This window comes from Lycorma delicatula, chromosome 1 (genome assembly GCF_047948215.1).
Source record: "Lycorma delicatula isolate Av1 chromosome 1, ASM4794821v1, whole genome shotgun sequence".
Taxonomy (NCBI): domain Eukaryota; kingdom Metazoa; phylum Arthropoda; class Insecta; order Hemiptera; family Fulgoridae; genus Lycorma; species Lycorma delicatula.
The window spans coordinates 399,385,100-399,397,868 of record NC_134455.1 but is presented as its reverse complement, the minus strand read 5'-3'; the positions used below and the strand labels follow the sequence as shown (position 1 = coordinate 399,397,868).

The window sequence follows — 12,769 nt, the reverse complement described above, 5'->3', positions numbered from 1 at the left end:
CCTTCAAGATGTAAATTCTATGATTGCTGTTTTGAATGAAGATTGGAGCTGTCTGATGTCTGAAGATTGATGTCTGATGTATGTTACTCAATATTATGATTCATTTCTAGATGTTGCAACATGTGAAATAAACTTAAAATGGAAACTATTAATTATTTTAATAGATTGTTTACTGACAACAGGTTTTTTATATTATAATTTTCATTAGAAGGTGAATTAATAGGTAGCAGAACTAACTTACTTTTTAACATACATAGTTATTTAATTTAATATTTTGTGTCTTCAGCTCTTGATTGTTACTTTATTTTATTTATTAAAGGTGTTTATTGTTACTCTCATTACCCTCTTACAACCAACAGATATGTGAAACTACTAATGTTTAACTTTGGTAATTTATGAGAACAATTTTATTGAACATGGCAGTGGTAGGCAAATATAACAAATTGTAGGTTTACTTAGTGTAATGTAAGAAATGTGAAAAGTTGTTTGTAACTGTTAGTTTCACATTTTTTATAAAGTATTTAATTTGTAATAATTTTTATTGATTTCAATAATTTATGAGAAAACTACTGAAATAAGCTGGCATAATTGCTGCAAATATCTGTTTAGGGATTTCTTTGACGGTGTAATGTAAAAATGAGCTGTTTTAAGTATCTATAAATGGCTAAACAGGATTTTTCTCATCAATACAATATTTAAAGTTATGCTTTTTAGTTGTTTTTATTGGCTTGTATTTTTGTTGCAGATATTCATATTTATAATAATTTATCTTTATATTTACTATTAATAATTTTTATTTATTTATTCATGCAGCTGATGCTGGAGAGTTGGATCAAAGCTTATTCTGTAATTTTAGGCAGCATCTACAAGATTTTGCAATGAAATTAGTCAGTGCTGAAATAGAGCTTGGGAATCGTTACAGTGAGTATTTTAACTATTTTACTCTTTAGAGCAGTATATTTATTTTTATACAACAGATAACAAATTCTGGTCATCTTCATGATTAAATGCAGTACACGCTATGCATTAGGAATTAAAACTTGCACACATTTGATATGTACTTTGAATCAATTTATGAAAGCACAAAAGTAGGAATAAAAATAACTTAATCTGTAAATCTTTCTTTATGTATCCCATTACCAGAAGCGTAATAATTCATATAATTATAATACATATATTATTCATATAATTATTGGTAATACAAATAATATTTGTTTAAAAAAATAATACCTTTCCTAGTACAGTCCTTATCATTAATATTAACAGAGTGTATGATTTTCCAATTGATTTTAAAACTGCTAACATAATTCATATATTTAAATCTGGTGACAAATTTATGCATGAAAATTATCTTCCTATAAGTTTACACACAATCTGAAATAATGTTAGAAATAATAAAATTAGTAAAGTACATAAATAAATATAAATTAATAAATACAAATCAATTTGGATTTCAAAAGGAAATAAGTACACTGCAGATGGTACAACTGAGCTTGTGAAAATTTCTAACAAATAATTTTAATGATGGTAAAAAGACTTAGCCAATTTGTTAGACTTGTCTATTGCATTTGACATAGTGCCCAATTCAAGGCTTCTAAAAAAATGGAAAATATGGATTTTTCATGGCATACCATTAAAGCTGTTTACTCTCACATCTTTACCCTATATAAAAAATTGGTAAAAAATGTTGAACCGAATTTGGTTTACCACAAGGCTCTCTTCTTTCACTAATCACTTTTTTAATCTATATAGATGATTTTAAATCAAATTGAATAAATGAATGTATGATTAATGAGAATGGTAGTGTATGAATGTAAATGAAGTGTAGTCTTGTATGGTCTCAGCCAAATTGAGACTCATGATTGAATAACTATCAACCAACAACCATGTATCACACTATCACAAACGATTACTATAATGTAAAAATCCACTCGGTTACAAGACCATACAAGTGTAGTCTTCGATGGTCTCAGGGTGTCCATTCCTGAAATGTGTGGTTAATTGAAACCAAACCAACTAAAAATATCAGTATCCACAATCTAGTATTAAAATCTGTATAAAAAAAACTACCTTTACTAGGATTTGAACCTTAGAACTCTTGCCTTCAAATTAAGCTGATATGCCATGATGAGTTCATCACTAGACAAACTCCAGTGGGTTGGTATGTGGTGACCACTCAGTGGTGACGCATTGCAGACTGGAGAGTGTAGGAAGGCCACACAGCCAGCGATCATTAAGCGATCTTGATGACAATCACTGGCACCAGAGCTGGTAGTGATGGACCACCTCCTATATTCACGGGCTGGAGCACCAGGGACTTCGACCCTGGTGTTTTTACCAAACTTTAAAAATGTAATCTTAAAGAATAAACACAAAAAAATCCCAGTAATAATAGTAAATACTACTAACTTAGTAGTAGTATACTATTAATAATAGTACCTTTCTAACTATAATTTCATCATTAGGCAACTTCTTCTATGCTGTAATTGTAGTTTTTCCTATCAAATACATTTCTAACTAAAAGGTGTAGGAAGATAATTACTGTACTATATATACATGCTTTCAATAATAATTGATTTTCTTGGGGTGAAAACACTCTCTAAATTAAAAAAAAAAAAAAAAAAATTAAATTAAAATGTAAGAGTAATAAAAAACGTAATTAGATGAGATTTTGGAGTAGAGTGCTGGACTCGTAGGTGGAAGCCAGCCATTACGGAGCTCCGGAGGTTACAGTATTTTGTGTGGTTTTTTCGGGTATTTGTGAGTTTTGGTATGTATAATATTAAAATATAGAGTTAGATGTGTGCGTGGGTGAAAAAATTTTTAAGATAGGTTAGCAAATAGTGAAGATATAAAACTTTTAGTGTGAAATACGGTGGCCGCGTGGCGGCAAACAGTTGAGTTCTTTTTTTCTTTTTAAAAAAACAGTGTTGGCGGCATTTGGGTGTTTTTGTTTTTTGTTGTTTGAAGTCTGCAAACTCATTTTTGGCGGAATTGGCCCGTGTATTTTTGATTTGTTACTTATTTATGTTAGTTTTGCGTTTGCCTAGGTTGCCTAGGTGACGGTAGTTTGTTTATACTTCTTTTCGAGACTATCGATTAGTTCGACTCCATTCAGAGTACGGGAGACGGTGTCGGCAGCGCTTCCAGCGGCGTGAGGTGGAGTTAGCTGGGTAATTAGCTAGTAATCGCGCCTTTTTCACAGAGACGCGGTTGGATTCGTGATGTCGTGTCCCGACACGTCACAAGAGTGGTCTCCGGTGGGCGCTCGAGGTGTCAGCTCCATGGAGCATGAGGAGATGGGAGCGCGCCCGGCTAAGAGGAGGCTTGAGGCGGCTAGTAGCAGTGAAGATGATGTATCTGACGGGACAGATCTGGATAGTCTGCTGGAAGAGGTGGATAATCTTGTTGCATTGGTACGACGCAACGTCAACACCAAAAAGGAGATAAAGGACAGCGCGTACAGGCTCAGAGACAAGGCGGATAATCTGGCGGCAGTGGTATACGCACTCTATGAGGCCTCGCACCCAAAAATTACGGCGACGCTCGGGACTCAAACGGTCGAGGAAGGGAACCTTGACGTCAGGGTGGTCCTCCGTGAGGGTTCCGTGGAAGATTTGAAAAATGTGGTGGACAGGAGGTGGGAGAAGGAACTGTTCAAGATGGTGGAAAACAAGAATGGCCCTCCGGCAGAAGAGGAGGCAACACCGAGGGTTTATGTTGTGAATGTAGACGGTGATATGCAGGGGCTATATGCCCAGCATGTTAGCGTCCAGGCTCCAGGAGCTTTCGCTAGGCTTCGAAAGGGGAAGCTGAGGGCTGGTCTCTTACTGAAAGAGGTGTCGTCGGTGGACGTCGTTGGCGAAGACGAGGAGGTGCAAGGTAATGCACCTACCTATGTGCTTTTGATCTCTGGCGAAGGACGGATGGCGGTGGACGGCCTGATAGAGGGAATGGACAGGCTGAAGAAGGCGGAAAGCCGGCCGGTGATTTTGGTGTCGACCGGCGACCGCATGGGGACCTTGGTTAAAAAGGTGGCGGAGTTTTGGTCCGTCAGGAGAGGCACCAAAACGTCGCTTCACTTGTTCGGGGTGGGAGCATCGAGGAAGGACGGCCCCCCACAGGGTCCGAAGGCGGTTACGGTGGTCATGCGGCAGGAAGGGGCCACGTATGCAGATCTTCTGCGAACGGTGAAGTCGTCGGTGGGGATGGAGTTCGCCCCGAGCATTCTCTCGGTCAGGCAAGGCCGAGGTCAAGAGGTCCGGGTACGTGTCAAGGAGGCAGATAAGGTTGTGCCCGTGCTGACACAAAAGGTAGCAGCGGCGGCACCTCTCGTGAAGGTGGTGGAGAGGAACGCGGCCACCAGGCCGGTGGCAATTACTGTCAAAGACCTGGATGCCACTGCGTGTGGAGAAGAGATCCTAGGTCCAGCAGGTCCTAGGGACGGATTCGACGGCTAAGAAGGTGGTTGCTGCAGGACGGCTACTGGTGGGTTGGCAGTCCTGCCGGGTTGATCTGCGTAGGCAGGACAATCACTGCTACAGATGTTGGGCGAGCGGTCATGTGTCCGCCAACTGTACGGGTGCAGATCGTACCCAGAACTGTTTCAACTGTGGCGCCGTCGGGCACAAGCGGTTTGAATGCACGGCGCCGACGAAGTGCCTCGACTGTGGGACGGCTGGACACAGGACGGGGAGCGATGTATGCGCAAAGTGATGCGGGGCATCCTACTCTACGCCAACAGGAGCGCGGCGGTGCAGGACCTCGTGTGGCTCATATGTATTTATTTGTGTCTAATATGCTTAATATGTACGGGCGCACATGGTGTTTAGGATAAGATGTCTGTTTATAATTGTTTAGTGTTAGGGTGTTAAGGAAAAAAGGAGGAGAGGAGAAAACAAAAAAAAAAAAAAGGAGGTGTGTCAGTGCACTACGGTACGTATACCATAGCAGCATTCGTTTATTTGTATTCCTTTTATTCGTGCAATGATGTTTATACATGGGAGTTAGTTATGTATTGATGTTATATGATTTTGATTTGTATTTGTATTTCTTTTCTTCGTGTAATGATGTTTATGCATAGGAGTTATGTATTTTGACTTGTGATTTTGATTCTTATTCGTGTAATGATGTTTATACATAGGAGTTATGTATTGATGTTATATGATTTTGATTTGTATTTGTATTTCTTTTCTTCGTGTAATGATGTTTATGCATAGGAGTTATGTATTTTGACTTGTGATTTTGATTCTTATTCGTGTAATGATGTTTATACATAGGAGTTATGTATTGATGTCATATGATTTTGATTTGTATTTGTATTCTTCTTCGTGTAATGATGTTTATACATAGGAGTTATGTATTTTGACTTGTGATTTTGGGACATATGCCATGGTAGCATTTATTTACTTGTACTTCTTTTATTTGTGTAATGATGTTTATACATAGGAGTTGTGTATTTTGATTTGTGATTTTGATTTTTATGTACTTTTATGTATCTTATGATTTGTATTTTGTAATACACCATGTGTGCCTCGGTAAAAAAAAAAAAAGGGGGGGAAGCTGGCTAAAAAAAATGATGTAGCCAGAGGGGTCGAAGCGCGGAACCGTGTAGGGCCAGGGAGGCAGCTATCTTGCAGAGGTTACTCTGGCCTGGACACTCGCAAGAGTGGACAGGTCGGAGTACACTGATGATGCATGAAAGACCCTCGAGATATGAGGGGTGGGCGCGCGAGGATCGGGGGTGGTATGCGTTCCGGCATACTTGGACCCCGACTAGAGGTAGGGACGGGAAGGGTAGCTCTTCTGGGGAGGGGCGTTGCGGCATCCAGAAGCGGAGGTCGCAACGTCTCGGTGAACCAGTGGAGACCCCGATGGGTGATTGTCCAATGGGTAGGACACTGCTGATGGGGGATGGTTAGTCATCGCCGCGTCACATTAGGCCAACCGAAGCAACGTCTTTCAGGCGGTTACCGGTTGCCCTAGTGTGGTTAAATAAGGATTGAAAAAGAAGATGAGATTTTGAAAAAAATCATTTTAGCAATGACATAGGTTTATTTCTATCTAAAAGAATTAATGTGCTATGTCATTGCTAAACAACACACTTTTAAATTACAGAATAACTTCAAGTTCTGACATATTTAGTGACAACAAAAAGGATAAAATACAAAGGTAGTGGAGGTTAAATATTTTAAAAATTTGTATTTTAGGACGAATAGAAATCTCAAGGAAGTGAGATGCAGTTTATATGTAAACAGTTTTTCATAAGGTAAATACCTGATAACCTCTGGAAGCTTAGTCACTTATCTTTCAACTCATCTTAATTTATGACAAAAAAAAATCACAGAAATGTAAAAATGTTAAGATTTTAGGCCTGCATTTATGACAATGAGTAAGTGTTATCCACGTCAGTATGTACTTCAAACATGAACTATATAATTTAAAATTTTGTACAGGCATAAACAATCAAATTATGTATTTAACAAATTTCAGAAAGCAACTATTTTGGTGATAGTAAGTTTTTCGAAAAATAAATTACTTATATCCTCAGTCTCTAGTAATAGAAAATATAACAGGAACTGAGAAATGTTATTTTCTATAAAATTAGAATCATTAATTAAAAAACTAGAAAACAGTATTTTTAAATTTTAAGTATCCTACATAAATATTTACTTACACCAATACAGCTTTATAATTCTATAAACAAATTCACTATAATGGCTAATACACAGGTCCTGGTGGTTAAAATATGAAATAAATAATAAAAATGCAATTTACCTAAGCATGTTTTAATATATAATTATATCAAATGTAAAGCTACTTATTGATAAAACTTCCAATTTTTAAATAACATATCAGACAAATATTCTTCACCGTTTTCTATGTACCGTTATAATTTATTTCATAGATTTTGCATCATGTTATCTGGCATAGCTCTATTTTTTTTTAATATATGGAGGTTTTGGATCTTCAATGTTATCAGGTCTACTGATTAAACACTCTAGAATTTTGATAAGCACAGGGAAAATAGTTGCATACTGACAGGTCTGGAGAATGGGCTGGTGATGCAACATTTCAAAGTCGAGAGTTCCAACATTAAAATCCTAGTACGGGCAGTTACTTTTATACAAATTGAATACTATATTGTGGATACCGTTCTGTTGCGGATAGTGTTCTTTGGTGGGTTGGGTTTCAATTAATCACATCTCAGAAATGGCCGACCTGAGACTGTACAAGACTACACCACCTTCACTTACACTCACTCACTCATACATTTCATCCTCATTCATTCCCTTAAGTAATACCTGACCGGTGATTGCCGGAAGCTAAACAAGGAAAAAAAGATGAAACACAACAGCAGCACTGGTCACTCAACATGACAATAATAATAACTGAAACTGTTACGACAAAACATCTCATCAAATTCTGTTCAAAATTTTATGGTTTTATGGAAAAAGTTATCGGTGTAACATTGGTACATTAACAAGGTTAATACCGAACTAAATCGTATTTTCTGTAGCTGCAACATTATATTCCTTTTAATTTTCTAAATACGTTGGTGTATGTTTTAAAACAGTGAGAAAATATTTGTAAAGAATTACGTACTGAACAAGTTACCTTACTACAAAAAATAACACACTACAAAATCACACTTAAACAGAAATAATAATACAAAAATAATACGGCTTGTCCACAAAAGAATTATCAACCCCTCATTCTAGTGTTTGGTATAAAAAAAAAATTTATTACGTATTTTTATGAAGTAATTATATAAATAATAAATCTTGTTTGTTATCGCACCGCCACTTTTTTTATGCAACTTCAGATTTCATGAAAAAATTAATAATAACGTTTATTTAAGATGGAAAAAGTAAATTTTTTGGGTCTTTTTATTTTTTCTTTACGTTATGTATTAAGTATTAGTTGCTCAGGTTGTAATTATATGCTTATAATTATAAATATAATCTTTTCTTTCTTTTTCCTGTTTAGCCTCCGGTAACTACCGTTCAGATAATACTTCAGAGGATGAATGAGGATGATATCTATCAGTGTAAATGAAGTGTAGTCTTGTACTGTCTCAGTACGACCATTTCTGAGATGTGTGGTTAACCACCAAAGAATACCGGTATCCACGATCTAGTATTCAAGTCCGTGTAAAAATAACCGGCTTTACTAGTACTTGAACGCTGGAACTCTCGACTTCCAAATCAGCTGATTCGGGAAGACGCATTCACCACTAGACCAACCCGGTGGCTTATAAATATAATCTAACTAAACTTAACTTACGCACTAACCTTGAATAGCGAGCGCAGATTAAGTTTGGTTAGATTATGTAATTTCTCTGCAAATACCTTCAAATCGCATATAATTATAATATGAGCTATTAATAATAATATGTAACGTAAAAGAAAATCACTGAGGGGGTAAACAGAAAAGACCCCATTTTTTAATGAAAATAAAAATTACTAAACAATTTAAATTTTGTTGACTCCGTGTACTGACGAATCGCAAGTACATCAACATAATCCTATGCTCGATAACCTCTCTAATTAACGTTAAATAGCATATAATAAGCTTATTTATATTGTTTAAATTAAAATAAGAATAAAAACATATTTGGCTAAGCTAACAAAGTAGTCATTTTTATTTAACTTAATACACGCCAGTTTAAATACTTCTTTAAAAAAAAGAAAAAATTGTACAGCCTTATAAAGTGTTTAAATATAAAAGTTAAATTAATTCAATTTCCACAATAAATTAACTTTCTTACAATTAATATTAAACTACATCCAAATTACACTGTTTAATAATGGTGTACTATTTTTCTTTTATATAAAATATTATGGGCCTTTTCCAATACAGGTCTGCACGGCTTAAACTTTTTTCTATAGACTTCAGGTATTAAAACAACTCGGCTATTAGCAGTAATTACTGAATTAACAAATATATACGATGATAATGTTAACTGGACAAGGTTAGCGAGCGCAGAGTGTTTGGTTAAATAATGTTGATTTCACGTACTAAAGAATCGTACGTGCATCATAACCTAACCAAACATAACCTATGCTCGCTAACCTCGTCTAATTAACGTTAAATATAAAATAATTAGTTTATTGAAATTATTTTACTATTGTTAACTCGTTTATTTCATTGTTGTAAATAAACAGTTTTAAGCCGTGCATTCCTACAGTGGAAAATGACCAATATTACTATTCAAATTACTTACCTAGTTTTGTAGAAAACTTCTTAATAGTTTGTACTAACATAAAATATTGGTAAAACATACTGAATACACTAAATGCAAATAATTCAGTAAATGACTCTGATACGGTTTTTTAATTAGGCAACTGTAGTTGTAAAGAGTTGAATATTGTTTATGAAATCCTTAATTGTTGTCAGTTGTAAAATTTATCACAAGTTGCACGCATTAACAATAGTAATGCAAACCGCACTCTTATTCCACCATTATATATAAGGTACCATTAGAATTAAAATTGTTTCTTCAACACTGTTTACAGCCATCTTTTTATTTTACTAACGTTAGGTTTTTTACTACTACTTCCTTATTAATATTGAATTATTTAGTTCTAATTTTCGGGTTGGTTTTTTTCAGTCAAATCTGACAACGGAATTAGGCGAGACCGAAAATATTTTCCGTTGTGAACAGGATTCCCGTAAATACAGAGATGAACTAGCGGACTATACAATTAAAAAGAAAATATATGGCAATGTACTTACCAAACCCCATTTCATTTTCAGCCGTTGATTGCGTACAGTAGTTCGTTAGCGAATTCGTAAGCACAAAATGTCTAATATTACACATACTGAACACTATACCTGGATTGTAAAACAATTTTATTATTTTAATTTAAAAAATCTTAAATCTAGGAATGATAATGTTGAAGAATAACGAATTTCGGGACCTTAAACTAATACACTTTAGTAAATATAATTTAAATTAACTTTCGATAAACTGTAATATGGAAACGTAAAAATAAAAAATTAAAATTAATATGACAAATTCAGCGAATGAACGGAAAACAAAAATGCATATATACATACACGCGCACAGCAAAGAACCTGTTGTAATATAAACAAAAACGACACATGGATAAGTTACGTATACTGGCAACTACATAATTTAATAAAAATTGTGACAGAGATAAGGAATGATTAGTGTTGATTCACAGGGCAGTAGGCATAATGACTAGGTTACTGTATGTAGACAAAACAACTACGGACTGTGCCGCTGTTACCTGTACAAGGTTTTAACACTCTCTGACATTTATGTAATGTTAAATGCGAAATTTATTAGTTACAACTCTGACATGACTAATTTTTATTATTGTTTATATAGAGTAATTTCTAACATAGCGTAGTACAGTATGTATAGTACTGTACAATATACGTATTCTATTTTATATGTATAGCATTAAACGGGTATACAATATGTTTTTGCATAAATTACTACAGTACTCTAGACGATTCTCAATAAATGTTTCCGTTAACTGGTGAGATTTTTCCCGTTTCCGCTTCAACCAAAATTAACATTTTATCTTCGGTAAAATTCACGGGACCAGGGAAATTTTCCGCTGTAGATAGGATTCCGTTAACTCAGGTTTTAATGTATATATAGTAAACTTATTTTTAAAATAATATATTTAAAAAGGTTTTTTTAATTTAATTAATAAGCTCTACGACAAAAAATGGGTTTCTGATAGTTCGAATTGATTTGCTTAAACTTTTATTTTCAATCAAAACTGTACTATCTTAAATAAATTTCAATGGCTTTCTGATAAAAGAAATTATGTATATAAAAAGGCAATCAAGAATGCTGAACTTGTTGCTTTCCAAGCTGTTAACTGATACCTCCCTCTCTTTTTCTGTTTTACCTCCGGAACCCCCGAAAGATTTACATCGGAGAATAAGTATGTATCTTGATTTCAAGCCGGTAACAACTTTGAACACTATGCACTTTGTATTATTACTTCCCTGCAAATTTATAAGTTCATTTACTCGCTAAAAATTTGTACGTAATGTGTTCCCAGTTAGTAAATATTGTTTTTACATTTCTTTATATTTGTTCGTTAAATTTTATCCGTTGTAAATTTGTTTTTCTGAACGTAATTATTTCTTTCTTCATTTTAAGTTACAGATTACGAGTTTATAAATTAACGTTATCGGTATTAGCTCTGGCAATAACGTCGCCTTTATTACCAGACCACCAAGAAACATAGTAGTCGGCTTAACCGGCAAGTTTCAACGAGAAGAAAGGTTACATCAATTAAAAGTTCTAATACATCGATAACACAGATCGCCATAAATTCAGTGAAATTATTTTTTCGCCACTGAATCCTTCTACTGCAACTTAACATTACTTTGTTCTTAATATAAAATATAAATTGTACTTATTAAACGTGTAATGTATGTTGCTTGCGAATAAATCCAACAATTACTTAATGAATTTTTTTTTAATTGCATTTCTTTATATATATGCAGACCGGTATAATGAGCCTGAGTAACGGATTCCTACTATTAAGAAGAAAGTAGTACAAGAAAATATAATAACGGGAGGAATCCAGAAAGGGACTTAGTAAAGGTAACAGGTCCGTTTAACAATGATATTTTTTAATACTGCCCGCTGGCACAGAATAAACAAATGTTTGTACTGTAACAAGAGTTGTCGGACCAAGGTTTGGAATGCAAGGGGAACGAAAGCCTCGGTCGATGTTCTCAAGCTTCGAGTCGGATCCGATCCGGCAGGTAAAGAGGCTAGGAGTATAAATACCAACGAGAAGATCAGTTAAAATTCATGGTATGTAACTTCGGTTACTACCAATTCTTGGAAAGTGCAGGCCAAAGAAGAACGAAGAGGTCTTCGGAAGAAGAAGAAGGAAGACCAACCACTCGCCTCAACATCACGGACTGGAGTCCGGAACAGAGCCCAGCAGAGATGCGTCCTGAAGGGCAGCCATACCAGAAGCGGATGAAGAGCTTCTACACAACCTCTCCTATTTCAAAACTTACAATAAGACAAAATAACCCAGCAATTGCGACTCCTCCGGAAAAGGGGACGCATTGCTCCCTCCTTATAGCTAGTGCCCCGTTGTGGCGTATTCCTGCTAGCCTATTAAAGAGTTAGCACCGAAAGGACTTCAGTGGACGGTCTGAAGGGGAATTACGTCGGGAGGACAGGCTTTATAAGCCTAGCCTTCCGCGGTCGGCCCATGAAATGGGTTCGATAACGCCGGTTTAACAACGGATTGGAATGCGATTAAATCCCTCTTAAATTCACTAAAATAATAATAGACAAAAATTGAAAAATTAGATCAGAGATTAAAAAAATAACCTTTTAAAAAAACAAGCCCGATTAGAATGATCCAGCAGCAAGGGACTCTGTCCAGGTTCTGCGATAAAGTAGGGAGTAATAGACTCCTGCCAACTTTGCATTCCATTCCATTCCAGTTAAAATACAGTTCTGCGAGATACGCGTTCTGCGAACCAGTCCAAGGAGAAGTTATGACATCAGTCCAGTGAGGAGAGTCTGCGGTGCGAGTCTACGAGACGGGAGTGCGAGACGTCAGTCAACGAGAGCATTCTGCGAGGAGGTCAGTGAAGAAGCGAATTTCCAGTGTGAATCAAGTTAGACACGATTATGGTGACATCACGAGTAATTCTAGTAAACCAAGTGGTTCGGTGAGTTTAACTATATGTGAAAGAAATTACGTACTAAATTTCATTTATAAACTGTTAGGATAAGTTTTATTTG

General features: G+C 35.6%; 1 long non-coding RNA gene across 3 annotated transcripts in view; it reads right to left on the bottom strand.

Moving 5' to 3' along the window:
* LOC142318483 (uncharacterized) overlaps nucleotides 1–12,769 on the bottom strand; it is a 38,082-nt gene that overhangs the window by 2,937 nt on the left and 22,376 nt on the right. For 2 of the 3 annotated variants that reach the window (XR_012754943.1, XR_012754944.1), the window contains exon 2: nucleotides 1,231–1,374. This is a non-coding gene — a long non-coding RNA (uncharacterized LOC142318483). Of the gene's footprint in view, nucleotides 1–1,230; nucleotides 1,375–9,738; nucleotides 9,837–12,769 lie in introns of those variants that run through there. The other variant, XR_012754945.1, reaches the window with a different exon arrangement.